Genomic DNA, 17,227 nt, shown 5'->3' with positions numbered 1-17,227 from the left:
CGCAGGTCAGGAAGCAACAGTTAGAATTGGATATGGAACAACAGACTGGTTCCAAATAGGAAAAGGAGTACGTCAAGGCTGTATATTATCACCCTGCTTATTTAACTTATATGCAGAGTACATCGTGAGAAACGCTGGGCTGGAAGAAGCACAAGTTGGAATCAAGATTGCCGAGAGAAATATCAATAACCTCAGATATGCAGATGACACCACCCTTATGTCAGAAAGTGAAGAGGAACTAAAAAGCCTCTTGATGAAAGTGAAAGTGGAGAGTGAAAAAGTTGGCTTAAACCTCAACATTCAGAAAAAGAAGATCATGGCATCCGGTCCCATCACTTCATGGCAAATAGATGGGGAAACAGTGGAAACAATGTCAGACTTTATTTTTCTGGGCTCCAAAATCACTGCAGATGGTGACAGCAGCCATGAAATTAAAAGACGCTTCCTCCTTGGAAAGAAAGTTATGACCAGCCTAGATAGCATATTCAAAAGCAGGGACATTACTTTGTCAACAAAGGTCTGTCTAGTCAAGACTATGGTTTTTCCTGTGGTCATGTATGGATGTGAGAGTTGGACTGTGAAGAAGGCTGAGTGCTGAAGAATTGATGCTTTTGAAGTGTGGTGTTGGAGAAGACTCTTGAGAGTCCCTTGGACTGCCAGGAGACCCAACCAGTTCATTCTGAAGGAGATCAGCCCTGGGATTTTTGGAAGGAATGATGCTAAAACTGAAACTCCAGTACTTTGGCCACCTCATGCAAAGAGTTGACTCATTGGAAAAGACTCTGATGCTGGGAGGGATTGGGGGCAGGAGGAGAAGGGGACGACAGAGGATGAGATGGCTGGATGGCATCACTGACTCGATGGACGTGAGTCTCAGTGAACTCTGGGAGTTGGTGTTGGACAAGGAGGCCTGGTGTGCTGCGATTCATGGGGTCACAAAGAGTCGGACATGACGAGCGACTGATCTGATCTGATCTGGATGTACCATAGTTTATTTATCCATTTACCTACTGAAAGACATCTGGTTTGCCTCCAAGTTTTAACAATTATGAATAAAGCTTCTATAAATATTCATGTATTGCTTTGTGTCAACATAAGTTTTCAACTTCATTGTGTAACCACCAAATGGCACAATTGTTGTATCACATGGTAAAAGTATGTTTAGTCTGGCAAAAAACCAAAAAACAAGCAAACACACTAAACTGTCTTTCAAAGTACCTATAGCATTTTGCATGCCCATCAGTAGTGGATAATCCTCCACATCCTCATCATAATTTGGTGTTATCAGTGTTCCAGTTTATTAAATTGAAGTATTGGGCTTCCCTGATAGCTCAGTTGGTAAAGAATATGCCTGCAATGCAGGAAACCCCAGTTTGATTCCTGGGTCAGGAAGATCTGCTGAAGAAGGGATAGGCTACCCACTCCAGTATTCTTGGGCTTCCTTTGTGGCTTAGCTGGTAAAGAATCTGCCTGCGATGCAAGATACCTGGGTTCCATCCCTGGGTTAGGAAGATCCCCTGGAGAAGGGAAAGGCTACCCACTCCAGTATTCTGGCCTGGGGAATTCCCAGAGAATTTGCCTGGGTTGCAAAAAGTCAGAAATGACTGAGCGACTCTCACTTGCATGGTTGATTTATAATATTATATTAGTTTTAGGTATACAACATAGTAATTCGTTCTTTTTATAGATTATACTGCATTAAAATTATTATAAATAATAGCTATAAACCCCCATGTTGTACAACGTATCTTTGTTGTTCATCTATTTTATACACAGCAGTTTGTATAGATTTTGGGAGTTGTGTAGTGATATCTCGCTATTTTAACTTGCATTTCCTTGATGGTATATGATGTGGAGTAACTCTCAACTGCTTATTTGCCAGTTTTATATCTCCTTTGATGAGGAGTCTGTTTAGGTCTTTGATTCATTTTTAACTGGATTGCTTGTTTTCTTATTATTTAATTTAAAGAGTTCTTTTCATATTTTGGATAACAGTCCTTACCATATGTGTCTTTTGCAAACACTTTCCCCCATGTCTGTAGCTTATATTCTTATTCTCTTGACATTGTCTTTTACAGGCCAGGAATTTATCATTTTAATGGAGTTCATTATATCATATCTCTTTCATGGATTGTGCTTTTGGTGTTGTATCTAAAAAGTCATCACTATATACAAGGTCATTGAAGTCCTTTATTATCTTGGAGTTTTTTTGTTTTGTGTTTTACATTTAGGTCTCTGATCTATTTTGAGTTAGTTTTGCTATGAGTATAAGATCTATGTCTAGATTATTATTTTTTGCATGTTCATGCTCAGTTGTTCTATCACCTTATGCTGAAAAAACTATCTTTGCTCTGAGAGCCCCCCCCTTTTTTTTTCTAGTATGGGTAAGAAAGATGTACATACAGTATTTGGTGCTCTGTTATGTTATGTCTTCAACATGACATTATAAGGACATACTGCTTCCAGTATGTGCATTCAATTTGTCCTTTATAAATAGTTTATATCAAAAACTGAAGTGTACAAGGAAATAATGTGGTAATTCTTGCCATTTTATGCAAATCTTTTGGATTTTGACTCTATCTCTAATCTTAATTAATCTACTTCTGTGTGAACCTTATACTTAAACAACTTAATTGATTTTAACGTCCTGAACAGTGGTGGACTGTGTTCTTTATAAATTAACATATAGAAGTACAAGCATCCTGTGTCTGATTTTATTTTGTCATGCTGTGTGCACCTAGGAATATTCATGCTTTCATGAAATTTGATGAACAAGTGGTCAAAAAATGGCTCCTGCTCACTATCAGAAAGCATTTTAAATGTTCAATTATATAACCCACACTTCGTTTTATAAAAGGTGATGAGATTGTTTTTTCAAAAAATACATAGATAGGTATTTAATCATATAATAGACATCTGAATAAGTCCATAAATAAGGAAGTGGTCAATGACTGGAACAGTCAGCATAATTTATTTCAGAATCCAGGATACTGAAATAGAAATTTCCTCCCCTAGGTTCTAGTTTCTCACTCTCTTTTTGCTTGATGAGCCCTTTAGTTAAATTTTCTAGCAGCAGTATGCCATGAGAGGGTAGAAAAGGGGATCAACATGTCCAGTGAACTTACAGATAGAAAGGTTTCATGTTCAAAAGCTCCCTTATTGCTGACTAATTCCAGAAGATTTTGGTGTACCATTGATGTATATTTCAATTATTGAGATTTAAGAGCAAAGATATAATCATGTAATTCATAAGCATAAGAGTACTGATTTCTGTTCAAATTCATTTAGTAATTAAAAAATATATATAAAATACCAGTATACTTGTTACAAAAGCATTTTAAGTGTAATAGTGTCATTAAATTTCAAGTGTTACCAAATCCCATATGACAGCTACTGTGGAGTTACTAGGTACCAATTCAGAAAAAAATAAAAATAGTCTTCAAGCACAAAATTTCAAAGTTCTACAAAACCATAATAGTAGCAAGAAGTTAAACCTAGGTATCTTAAGGATAAAAAGTATAATATTAATGTTTGTGTCCTTGTTTTTGCTTTTCCAATTAACTTAAGATGGATGTATCTATTTATAAGAGAACTGAAAAGTATTCATTTGATATTTAAGACAAGGAATCTTTCCTTGACAAAGCAGAGTCTGCAATATTATAACTATAAAATTAAATTGTTAGAATTCCAATGCAATTGAAGTTACAATTGCAAGACTTATACTATTTTTTTTTCAGTAATAATGTGTGAAGGTAAGTCCACAGCAGGCAACCTGAGGAAAATAATGTGAAGAATCATATTCATTTTCAAAAGTGTCTGAATGTCCTGCTGCTATCTATAAATCTGATTTTTTTTGTCAATAATATAACTGATGGTAGTAAGTCCAAACTGTGACCAAAGGTTTCAAGCCACAGCTGACTTTAATTTGCCAACTGATTAATTGGCTTGGGTGAAGTAAGGAAATTCAATCTTTTCTATCTTTATTAAATTGTAGTAGCAGAGGGACCACTTCTTAGTGGAGCAACTGTAGCAATGAACTGAACTTGGAGAAACTAGCTTATAGTGTTTATCTGCCTTTAACTTGGTCCAACTGCCTGAAAAGGGAAAAAAAAAAAAAGAAATACTATTCTTGAATGAAATTTCTTATGAAATCAGGAACTGAACTAGCTGAGCTTAGTTTTTCGGCACTGATACTGTATGCATTTTTTTTTTTTTCCTTTGTAGAAGGACAAAAGTGGTGAGAGGTTAATCTTCAGAATGAAATATCTAAGGTTATAAATTCTGAAGGAAATTTTATTGGGAAGCACCTCAAGTATATTAAGATTAGGAAAAGTGAAAGTCTCTCAGCTGTGTCCAACTCGTTGAGAACACATGGGCTATACAGTGTTCGCGGGATTCTCCAGGCCAGAATACTGGAGTGGGTAGACTTTCCCTTCTCAGGGGATCTTCTCAACCCAGGGATCAAACCCAGCTCTTAGCATTGACGGTGGATTCTTTACCAACTTGAGCCACCAGGGAAACCCAAGAATACTGGAGTGGGTAGCCTATCACTTCTCCAGCAGATCTTCCAGGACCGGGGTCTCCTGCATTGCAGGAGGATTCTTTACTAGCTGAGCTACCAGGGAAGCCCTAAGATTAGGAAAAGGAAGGCATTTTTAATATCAGAGCAAATTGATTTTAATAAGTGGGGGAAGCTGTGTATGTGATGAAATTCCCTCCTGGGGAATGAAGTTGGGACTCATAGCAGCCATCCATTCTGAGTTGGTAACTAGAAATATTGTGTGTAAATTCAGGAAATCTAGTAGGCATTCCATGGTACTCTTTCCTAGCTCCAGCCCTTAGGAGAACAGAACAATTCCTGTCCTAGTGTTCATTTGATATCTTTGCATCTCTCTAGAGAATCCTAAAATAACTTGAATAGGTTTCATTTACTTGCATTTCAGTTAAAAGTCTCATGGAACTGGATTGGAGAACAAATGTATAAGGGCCAAGGGGCTTAGGAACAGTCTTGATGAAAACCAGCTTTAAGGTACAAGTAATAAAGACGTGACTCATTTGAAAAGGCCCTGATGCTGGGAAAGATTGAGGGCAGGAGGAGAAGGGGACGACAGAGGATGAGATGGCTGGATGGCATCACTGATACAATGGACATGAGTTTGGGTAAACTCTGGGAGTTGGTGATGGGCAGGGAGGCCTGGTGTGCTGTGGTTCATGGGGTCACAAAGAGTGGGACACGACTGAGTGACTGAACTGAACTGAACTGAATAAAGAGGAGCCTGGAAAGGACATGCAATAAGTGATCAGAGAGGCAGAAAGAAATAAAATAAAATAAGGAATGTTGGGATCATGGAAGCTCTGGCAGTGCAATGTCCACATCCCAATTGCTGCAGTGTTCCCACCTTGTTTTTTATATAGAAATTTAATCCTCAATAGTGGGAAATTGTCATCCAAATCCAGCTACAATGCATATTCCCTATCAGTTTTTTAACAATCATATTTCTGTCCTGAAGCCCCTTACAGAGAAACCCTTAAGCTACCATGTCAAAAAAAAATGAAGGCAAAGAATGCTTTGCTTGGAAAGGGAGCAAGTGATAATGTTGTCAAATACTGTTGAAAGATGACTAAGAAGATTATTAACATCATCTTCTTGATTTAGTATCATGGAGGCAAAGGCAGTTTGGATTGAGTATTCGGTGAAGAGAGATAGCTCAGGTTTGGAAAATTTGGGATCAAAAAAGTGAGTGATCAGTGATTGGAAGGGGCAACACACCAAGTCTGTAAAGAAGAAAAGTTGATAGAGATAAAGACAAAAAAAAAGAAAGAAAGAAAAGAAATGGAGGAATTGTATTTATAAGTGACAAAGCCTAATTTAATCCTGAATAATACAATAGAGGAACAAATTTAAGGTCACAAAGGAGAGACATATGTCATAGAGAAGGCAAGGTTCAGAGAATGGGGTCCAGACCACTTCTGGGGATTTCATAATTAAATCAGTTTCCCAGTTCAGAGTTGGAGATCAAAATCCAAGTTGGCTGTTTTCAAATTCCATTTTCACCCCATACAACTCCCATTTGGGGAAGCCTTTTCTGACATCTCAATTTCTAGTAGCTCCTTCAGTTGTCATTTTTGTTATGAAAGCCCTCTTTACATTTACCTGTCTTATGCTTGCCATGAGCTATATAAACAATTAACCTGATGAGTGTTTTTGTTAAGAAATTTATGTTTAAATTCTGATTCTATGAAAACTAAATGCTCATTGGTTTCTTAAAGGTTGACATGTTTTAGTGTCCTATCTGTCAGGCCCTTTAACATTAGAGATATATTCTGAAGTAGCCCAAGATCACTGAGGTACAGCCATTTATTTGTGTCTCAGTACAAGGTACATTCTTGGCTTCATATCTTCAGGGAGCTTAACAATGTAATTTATTGTTTACTTGTATAAATCTGAGCTAGAACTTTAGAAACAATCTTATGGTGTTTAAAGTGCTACTAGGAATTAAATGGGGCTTCCCTTGTGGCTCAGCTGGTAAAGAATCTGCCTGCAATGCAGGAGACTGGGGTTCAATCCCTGGGTTGGCAAGATACCATGGAGAAGGGAAAGGTTACCCACTCTAGTATTCTGGCCTGGAGAAGTCCATGGGGTCACAAAGCATCGGACAAGACTGAGCAACTTTCACTGGAGGAAATAAATGAGAGCCTTGCTGAGTAGGGTATTCTTGACCATACGTAGGTTTTTCCTTTTAATCACTTGAAATAGGTCATGCCATCCCCTTCTGGACTGCAGTTTCTGCCGACAAATCAGCTGATAAGCTTATGTGGATTCCCTTGTATATTATTTGTTGCTTTCTTCCTGTTGTTTTTAATATTTTTGCTTTGTCTTTAATTTTTGTCAGTTTAAATAATACACATCTTGAGGTGTTCCTCCTTGGGCTCATCATTCATAGGGCTCTCTGTGCTTCCTGGACTTGGGTGAGAGAACTTTCTTTCTCATGTTAGGGAAGTATTAGGCTATAATATCTTCAAATATTTTCTCAGGCCCTTTATCTTTCTCTTCCTTTTAGGAACCGCTAAAATATTGATGCACTTAATGTTGTCTCACAGTTCTCTGAGACTGTCCTTTCTTTTCATCCTTTCTCCTTTATTCTGTGCCATAACCGTGATCTCCACCATTGTGCCTTCCGGCTCAGTCATCTGCTCTTCTGCCTCATTTATACTGCCATTGATCCCTTCTAGTATAGTTTGGTTTTCAGTTGTTCTATTTCTCATCTTTTTGTTTGTTCTTTAAACCATCTAAGTCTTTGTGGAACATTTCTTGGATCATCTCTGCCTGTGCCTCCATTCTTTTTTTGAGATGTTGGTTCATCTTTACTAGAGTTACTCTGAGTTATTTTTTATTTTTCAGGTAGATTGCCTATCTCCACTACATTTAGTCGTTCTGAGTTTTTATCTTCTTCTTTTGAAACCTATTTTTCCACCTTCTCATTTTCTCTTTCTGTCTTTAAGGTCACCCTTCTATATCCTGCAGGTGTCTTTTTGCTTCTTGTGTCTGACCCCTGGTGGGTGAGTTTGATCTGGTGGCTTGTGCACATTTCTCTGACGTTTTTAATCACTAGGATGTTGCCAAATAAATTATTACTCTATTTAAAAAGAAGAAATATAGTGGTTCTCTATCAATCAGGGTAGATTCATATATACTGCATTAAGAAGAAGTTCTAAAATCTTAGTAACATATTACAATGAAAATGCTTCTTACTCAATAAACATGCCCATTGAGGTTCACTCAGGGTTCTACTTCACATCTCTTCAATCTGTGACTTGGACTTGACCTAACAGTTTTATCCCCCAAAATGTAACTCCATTCTTGTAAACTGCTAGACTCCTAGACAGAGGGGAAGAAAGCTCTGACAGGTTTTTTTCCCAGCCATTACATGCTCTGTCCTCTTCACCACTGATTTGACTTGATAATCACATGCACACCCTTCTTCTACTGCTCCTCCAAATCCAAAGTCAGTGCACATAGAAAGTGCAATCTTACCTTATATATGGAAAGTGCAAGGCTGGAAATATTTGACAAATAACACTAATGATGAATTTAACAATGAATTAATAATGAATTTGAACACATTAAAATACAAACTCAATCATTTTTAAAGATTTCATGTCCCAAAAGGTAAACATGCAAACATAAACATGCACATATTTTTGCATTTATGTCTATCTTAAATAGGCTTCATTAGCATTTTCTTATATTTGGGGGCATAAAGATCAGTTGACACAATTTGTTCTATAATGTTCTTTAATACTTTTCAGTTTATTTCTGTTACTTGTAATTTCTACAAATCTCTCATATTTTCTCTGATAAAGTATTAAACTGTTAAATCTGATTATGTTTGATAAAATATAACTGAATTTGTCTATAAATATTAAACATTCCTAAGTGTGACATTATTTTCTCTACCAATTTGTTGATTAAATTAGTATGAGAGAATAGGTTGTAATTAGATGTTGGTATCATTAATATGTATGGCTGTTTCTTCCTCTTTTATTCTTCACATTTGTCTATATATTTGAAGGTAAACTTGGTTTTTTGGCTGTATGTTAAATACTGCTGGGGCTTCCCTGGTGGCTCAGATGGTAACGAATCCACCTGCAATGCAGGAGACTCAGGTTGGATCCCTGGATCAGGAAGATCCCCTGAAGAAGGAAATGGCAACCCACTGCAGTACTCTTGCCTGGAGAATTCCATGGACAGAGGAACCTCTTGGGCTATAGTTCATGGGGTCACAATGAGCTGGACATGACTGAGCCACTAATACTTTCACTGTCTTAGATATAGCTGTTCTCCTTTCATGTTTGATTCTGTCCTATATTTTTAGATTTGACTTAAATGTTCTATGGGATTTTTAAGGAGATGGATGAGTTAAAAACTTCTGAAAAAAGGAAGTTAAGTATAGAAAACACTGTCAGTGTTTATCAAGGCTAATCTACATATTCAAATTATCTGAGGTGATGCATTTTAACACCTGAATATATGTGTTTGCGTGTGTGTGTGTGTGTATATATATATATATACATATACATATATACTCTTACATTTTCTTTTAAGTTCTTGTTTAACAATTTAAAATATTCAGTGGGTTGAATGATATAGAATAGTATATACATCTTTTCTATGAGTATTTAAGAGCACTTTACAATATGTGAAACAATTATGCTAATATATGTACTAATATATTTAGAGTAATTAGATGCTCTGAAAAGAAAAGAGAACTTCTGGTATATGTTAATGCATTAGCTTTGCACTGATATATGCTTCAAATTCCAGTTTCTTTTATTTTTTTTTCTTTTTAACAATAATATATTGCAAATGACTTACATACATTTAAGAAAAGTATTTTAAAACAAAATTGGAAATATTTAGTTTTTAGAATGCTTTTGTGCAAAACTATGGGAGAAGACAATGGCACCCCACTCCAGTACTGTTGCCTGGAAAATCCCATGGATGAAGGAGCCTGGTAGGCTGCAGTCCATGGGGTCGCTCAGAGTCCGACATGACTGAGCAACTTCACTTTCACTTTCCACTTTCATGCATTGGAGAAGGAAATGGCAACCCACTCCAGTGTTCTTGCCTGGAGAATCCCATGGATGGAGAAGCCTGGTAGGCTGCAGTCCATGGGGTCGCTCAGAGTCGGACACGACTGAAGCAACTTAGTAGTAGTAGTAGTAGTAGGGCACACTTGCTATTAAGAAGTTTATCCCAAGTTTGCATTTCGTTTAGTGTCTATAAAAGAAATATTTGGTATATGCTATGTTCACTTTGGAACTATATATTTGATTTATTTGGCTTCCCAGGTGGCTCAGTGGGTAAAGAATCCATCTGCTATGCAGGAGACAGAAGCAACGCAGTTTTGCTCCCTGGGTCAGGAAGATCCCCTGAAAGAAGACATGGCAACCCACTCCAGTATTCTTGCCTGGAAAATCCCATGGACAGAGGAGCCTGGCAAACTATGGTCCCTAGGGTCACAAAGAGTTGGACATGACTGAAGCAACTGAGCATATGCACATTTGATTTATTACCAGAAATACGCTGACTTTTCTAAAATTACCAATTATCCAAAACCCACAATAGCATATGTGGGTTAGATTATTGTTTAGTTTTTTTGTTTGTTTATTTAGTTATTATTGTTTAGTTTTGTGGTGTATTAGTTAAAGCTTCCAGCATCAGACATAATGATAACCTAGCCCCATCGTCTTCAAATACTTGCAACTGGATAGGAAATTACTTATCCATTGTGAGGTCCAGTTTATACATTTGGAGAAGAGAGATAACAGAGTTGTTGGGAGGAATAAATGTCATTAGTGAGATAATGTATGTAAGTACAATGTCTTGTCTACGTTAGACCAGAGTAAACATTAGCTCCCATTCTTACTATATGGTAGAAATGAAGAGCAGACTAATACAAAATACATATTACAAATTCCTAAAACTGTCTAGAGTTGTATACAATTTATATTTGCATTTATAATGATTAGCTTGAAACTCTGGAATATGGGATACTACTTTTTTATCACGTGTCAGATTAATTTATATTCAATATAATTTAGTGCCCTTATGTACTTTTCCTCTGTTGTAATTCTCAGGAAATATGTAACAACTGATTGCCATCAATGGTGCACATTCTAGAGTGACTGTATAATTTAGTCAAAATAACAACTAAATTAATGATGCTCAGGAAATGGCTTAATGTTTTCACTTTCTTTTCTGAAAACTGAAGAAAATAATACATGCTGCATTAGGTAGGATTTATTTAAATTCAAATGACATAATCCCAACTCAAAGCAGCTTTAAAAAAGTGATCTAGTAAAGATTTGGGATAGCTGACTGAATCAAATAGAAAAGCTGTGGGAACCAGGAGTCATCTACCACCTCAAAGGAAAGACACCAAAGACACAACGCCATTTAAATCTCCCCACTCAATGGTCTTATTGTGGCTTTTTCTTCTCCTTTTTTTTTTTTTTTTTTTAGCTGCATATGATTTTCTCCAAAGAAAGAAAGGACCGTAAACTAAGGATTATATCATCAACCCACACAAAGTTCATAACTGAGATTTCTACTTCTCAGGTTAGAATAACATCCTCAGGGAATGAATCAGACTGGTATGAGTTACATGCCCAGTGCTTGGCCAAACACTATACTTATAAAGTAGTTATAATGCCACTTAGGTCACCCAGTGTGACCCATAGAGGCCCAACCAATACTACCAAACCCCAAAGAAGCTTCATATTATGAGACTGGGGAGCTGGTTTCTCCAGCATCTGCTCCAAAGGACCAGGAAACCCCAAAATACTATAAATTGGATTTAACCACTGCCGCCAACACTACAGGGGCAGAACCATAGCAAGAAATTTTGGCTAATGAGAAGTAGCAGAAGGGGAGAAGACTTTCCCTCCCTTCCAGTTTCCCAACGACTACTCTCTCTGAACTCTGCCAAGTGTTATCTCTTATCAACAAATGGACACGACTGAAGCATCAGCCAGTTCCATTAAACGTCACCTTGGATGCTGCCATCCTACCTGCCATGCCAAACTTGCCCCTTACTGTCACTGCCCTGGTTAAATACTTCTCAATAAAGAATGAGTGTTTATGCTTTGATGCAGACTCTGTTTTCTAGTCAAATAGACTCTAAGGCATAACTCATTTTATTGTACTTTGCCTTATTTCACTTTTCAGATTTCGTATTTTTTAGGTATAAATTGGAGGTTTATGGAAACCCCATGCCAAACAATTCTATCAATGCCATTTTTCCAACAGCAATCACTCATGTGTCTTTGGGTCACAGCTTGGGCAATTCTCATAGTATTTTAAGCTTTTTAATGAATGTTATATTTGTTATGACAATTTGTAATCATTGATCTCTGATGTTATAATTCAATTGCTTGGGGTATCCCAAATCAAGCACATACAAGATGTTTATACTAAGTAGCATATGTTCGGTGTGTTCTGATTTCTTCATTGACCAATCTTTCCCTCATTTCTGTCTTTTTATTCAGGCCTCGTTTTACCAAATAGTTGGCCAAGTTATGAATGCAAAAAAAAAAAAAAGTTATTGAAGTAAATTAAAAGTGGTACTTTAGTTAACACATAACAGATAAAGAAGCGAAACAGCCTTATTGCTAATACAGGCAAAGTTTTAATGGTCAGGAGAGAAAATCAAACCACCCACGGCATTCCCTATGATGCTTTTGAACTGTGGTGTTGGAGAAGACTCTTGAGAGTCCCTTGAAATATAAGATGAAGCCAGTCAATTATAAAGAAAATCAGTCCTGAATATTCATTGGAAGGATTGATGCTGAAGCTGAAACTCCAATACTACAGCCATCTGATGCAAATAACTGACTCATTGGAAAATACCCTGATGCTGGGAAAGAGTGAAGGCAGGAGGAAAAGAGGACGACAGAGGATGAGATGGTTGGATGGCATCATCAGCTCGATGAACAAGAGTTTGAGCAAGCTCTGGGAGTTGATGATGGACAGGAAAGCCTAGTGTGCTGCAGTCCATGGGATCACAAAACTGAACTGATGGCATTCCCTTAAATCAAAGCCAGATCCAGATTAAGGCCCCAACTCTCTTCAATTATATGAAGACTGAGAGAGGTGAGGACATTGCAGATGAAAAGTTTGAAGCTAGCAGAGGTTGGTTCATGAGGTGAAAAGAAAGAAGCGATCTCCACAATGTAAAAGTGCAATATAAAGCTGCAGGTTCTAATGTAGAAGCTGCAGCAAGTTATCCAGAAGATGTAGCTAAGATAATAAAGTGACTACACTAATAACAGATTTTCAATGGAGACAAACCAGTCTTATATTCTCAATGGAGACAAACCAGTCTTATATTAAGACTTTCATAGCCAGAAAAAAAAGTCAATGCCTGGCTTTAAAGCTTCAAAGCCAAACTAACACTGTTATTCAGGGCTAATACAGATGGTGACTTTAAGTCAAAGCCCGTGCTCATTTCCATTCTTAAAATCCTAGGGCCCTTAAGAATTACGCTAAATCTATCTTGTCTGTGCTCTGTAAATGGAACAACAAAGCTTGGATGACAGCACATCTGTTTACAACATAGTTACTGAATATTTTAAGCCCACCCACTACTACTGCTCAGGAAAAAAAAAAAAAAAAGATTCCTTTCAAAAGATTACTGCTTATTGACAATGTACCTCATCACCCAAGGCTCTGATGGAGATGAGCAATGAGATTAATGTTGTTTTCATGCCTGCTAACCCCACATTTATTCTGCAGCCAATGGATCAGAGTAATTTTGACTTTCAAGTCTTATTATTTAAGAAATACATTTTGTAAGGCTATAGCTGCCATACATAGTGATTCCTCTGATGGATCTGGGCAAATTAAATTGAAAATTTTTTGGAAAGAATTCACTATTCTAGATGCCATTAAGAACATTTGTGACTCATGGAGAGAGATCAAAATGTCAACATTAACAGGAGTTTGGAAGAAGTTGATTTCAATGCTTATATGAGTGGCCTTGAAAAGTTCAAGACTCAAGTGGAAGAAGTAATTGCAGATGTGGTGCAAATAGCAAGAGAGCAAGAGTTAGAAGTGGAGTCTGAAGATGTGACTGCATTATTGCCATCTAATGATAAAACTTTGGTGGATGAGAAGCTGCTTCTTACTGATAAGCAAAGAAAAGGGTTTCTTTTCTTAGATGGAAACTACTCTTGGTAAATATGCCCTGAAAAATCTTGAAGTGACAACAGTGGATGCAGAATATTACATATATTACATAAAATTGGTTGATAAGCTTGAAAGAATTTATATGAATGTAAACTGCTATCAAATATGTATGCCTCAGATTCATGATTCATGGAAGGAAACATCAATCAATGTGCCAAACTTCATTGTCTTGTTTTAAGAAATTGCCACAGCCACTTCAACCTTTCTCAACCACCCTGAGCAATCAGCAGCCATTATCATAGAGACAAGACTTTCCATTAGCGAAAAGATTACAACTTTCTGAAGGTTCACATGATTGTTAGTGATTTTTAGCAATAAAGTATATTTTAATTAAGGTATCTACTTTTTTTAGACACAATGCTGTTGCACTCTCAATATACTACAGTTTAAATGTGACTTATATGCAGTGGCAAAGAAAAATTCATGTGACTCACTTTATTGAATTATCTGTTATATTGTGGTGATCTGGAACTGAACCTATAATAGTTCTGAGGTATGTCTATGTATTACTTACTTACTTATTTTTATTGCTTTTAATGTAATCTCTGTGAGATTAGACTTTTTTTAATCCTCACTTCACTACTGTATCTGCAATGCTAAAATTTCCTAACATATGCCAGTACAAATTAATGTACTTCATTAGGTTTCATGATGTCAGGAAGGTTACCACAAAAAAAATATACAAAAGAAGACTTTTCTTGTGGTATAACAATGGTGGGCAAAAGCAGGTCTCAATAATGCTCCAGTAGTATTGGAAAAATATGATTGATTTTATCTTTAAACAGCCATTTACTGTCTACTGTATGCCAGGTACTGAAAGGTGCTGAAGGTATAGTGAAACAAGGTCTATTTTTGCCTTTAAAGACATATAGTCCAGCGTAGAGATTCACAGCTTCATAGTTGCCTTAAGATTCTCAGGATAAAAGAACACAATATAATTGCTTCATTTTTCATGGGAAAATAAATCGATGTTGTTTATGTATGATTTCTATCCTACTGATCACCCTCCACCCAGTTTCAAAGAGACAGCTGGTCACCAGGATTGGATGGTCCACTCCAAAGAAAGGACTTTGTTTAGACCACTGTGAGTGTTGAAATGTGGCAGCAGGGTAAGGTGGAGTAGAAATACAATTCAGCTTTCTCCTCCCTCCTAGTATTTATCTCTCCCTTTCCATCTGACAACAAGGGAAAATAAACAAAGGCAACGGCATCTGTTGCTCCTGCTGCTTTGAATTAAGCTCGACTCAGTTTAATCAGTTTACCCCCACCAAATCCATTGCTGTACCTTTCCATTTATTAATCTTACCCTCTCTTTGACAGTCCTGTTGGTCAAGCTTACTAATTTTTTAAAAGACAAATAAATAAATAAATAAATAGAGAGACTTTAAAATTAAAAAGTCAAAAGTGTTTAGCATCCTTTGATTCTGTTGTATAGATGCACATAAGCATGAAGCTTTTAAAATACAAATTTCCATATTTGTGTCTATATGTAAAGTACAATAATAAGCCTCTGATATTAAAAGCAAGGGATTGCCTGGAGATTTGTTTTAAATGATAGGCTTTTGAAGCTTTAGTAATGGTTGTAGGGCGTTTCTCCTTGATAAGGAGATGGGATGTAAGAGAGATTACTAAATGATTTTGAGTTCAGGGAATGCACTGGTTTTTATGCAGGTCTTGATATGCTTGAGCACACAAATACATCTCATAAATCTAAGTTCCCCAGAACTCAAGGGTAATGCATTTCCTCCTGAATTCCTGTACTGATCAGCAAAACACACACACACACACACACACACACACACAAACTCACTCTTAAAGAGCAGGCCCAACACAAAGAAAAAGGTGTAATTCTTCATATACCAATTCAAAGACATGAGAGAATTAGAGAAATTTCTTCTCATAAAATTGTCTGTAGGTATCTGAAATCTGTTCACATCACTGTAGACCAACATTACAGCTGTAAAATGTTTAGAAAGTTGGTCTCTCTTTTGAAGTACTTAATTAAAAGTTTGTTTGATAAGAAAGGTGCTATGCAATTACACTTGCTGACCACATTAATATTTAAATGAGAACAGGCAACATCAAGATATTTAGAATAAGTTTAAGAGAATATTCTAGCAAGGCTCTGACAAAGAAAGAGCATTTAGGATATGTGCTTACAAAGTTCATATGCTAATTTTCAGTTACACTTATAAGAATATAGCTAGCAAACATTGCCCCTCAAAAGATGTTATAAATTTTAAGCCATGGTTTCAAGAACTTCGCGTTCAAATAATATGTTTTGATCATTAGTGAACATAAATTTTAACAAGTTAAAGGTTAAAACACACTACTGTTATAACTACCCATTTTCAGTAAATAGGCATTAAAAAAATTTTTGTTTACTTGCTACTGTTTTTTATAGCAGCAAACAGTTGTGTTTTGCTTCAACAACAGTTGTAAAGTGTCTTGTGCTGATACTTGGTAAAAATGGAAATATCAACACTGTTTATGTAGAATTTTCAAACCATAAATCAGTCAAAGGAACGTTCTGTTCTGTAGTTGACCTGTTAAGTATGAATGGGCTTTTCTGATTGGTGTGACATTTCCTTGCCATTGTCAAATAACAGAGACAATAATACCCATTTAAAAGTAAAGCAGAATGAAATGTTCATCGTTTTTGTCAAATACAGAACAAATGATCCTTGTAAGAATAAAGCACTCTGCTACTCTCCAAATTGTCCAACGTTCAAGTGCGCATTTACCACAAGTCATTAAAGTAATTTGCTTAAGAGTGATTTTTTTGTGTACTAGTGATTTTTTTGACTTTTTATTAAAAATGTGAAGTATGTTATTCTTCAAATTGAAACTCTCTTGGTAATAAATCAAAGTCACTAAATATTTTTAAAAATTGACTCCCCTTCTGAATTCCTTCTTGTTCTGAATCTCTTCCATGTTACAGACTCACAGAATAAAAGAGAACTGAAATGTGTTGAATGCCTACTATGTGCCAGACGTTTCATTGTTTCATTGAGTATCATTGTCTAATTTAGCCCTGCTATCAGTGCTGCTGTATCGTTCAGTTCAGTTCAGTCGCTCAGTCGTATCCGACTCTGCAACCCCATGAATAGCAGCACACCAGGCCTCCCTGTCCATCACCATCTCCCAGAGTTCCCTCAAACTTACATCCTTTGAGTCGGTGATGCCATCCAGCCATCTCATCCTCTATCGTCCCCTTCTCCTCCTGCCCCCAATCCCTCCCAGCATCAGGATCTTTTCCAATGAGTCAACTCTTCACATGAGGTGGCCAAAGTACTGGAGTTTCAGCTTTAGCATCATTCCTTCCAAAGAACACCCAGGGCTGATCTCCTTCAGAATGGACTGGTTGGATCTCCTTGCAGTCCAAGGGACTCTAAAGAGTCTTCTCCAACACCATAGTTCAAAAGCATCAATTCTTTGGCCCTCAGCTTTCTTCACAGTCCAACTCTCACATCCATA

The sequence above is a fragment of the Bison bison genome, unplaced genomic scaffold (genome assembly GCF_000754665.1).
Source record: "Bison bison bison isolate TAMUID 2011002044 unplaced genomic scaffold, Bison_UMD1.0 scf7180017864332, whole genome shotgun sequence".
NCBI classification, from domain to species: domain Eukaryota; kingdom Metazoa; phylum Chordata; class Mammalia; order Artiodactyla; family Bovidae; genus Bison; species Bison bison.
Note: the sequence above shows the minus strand (reverse complement) of the source record.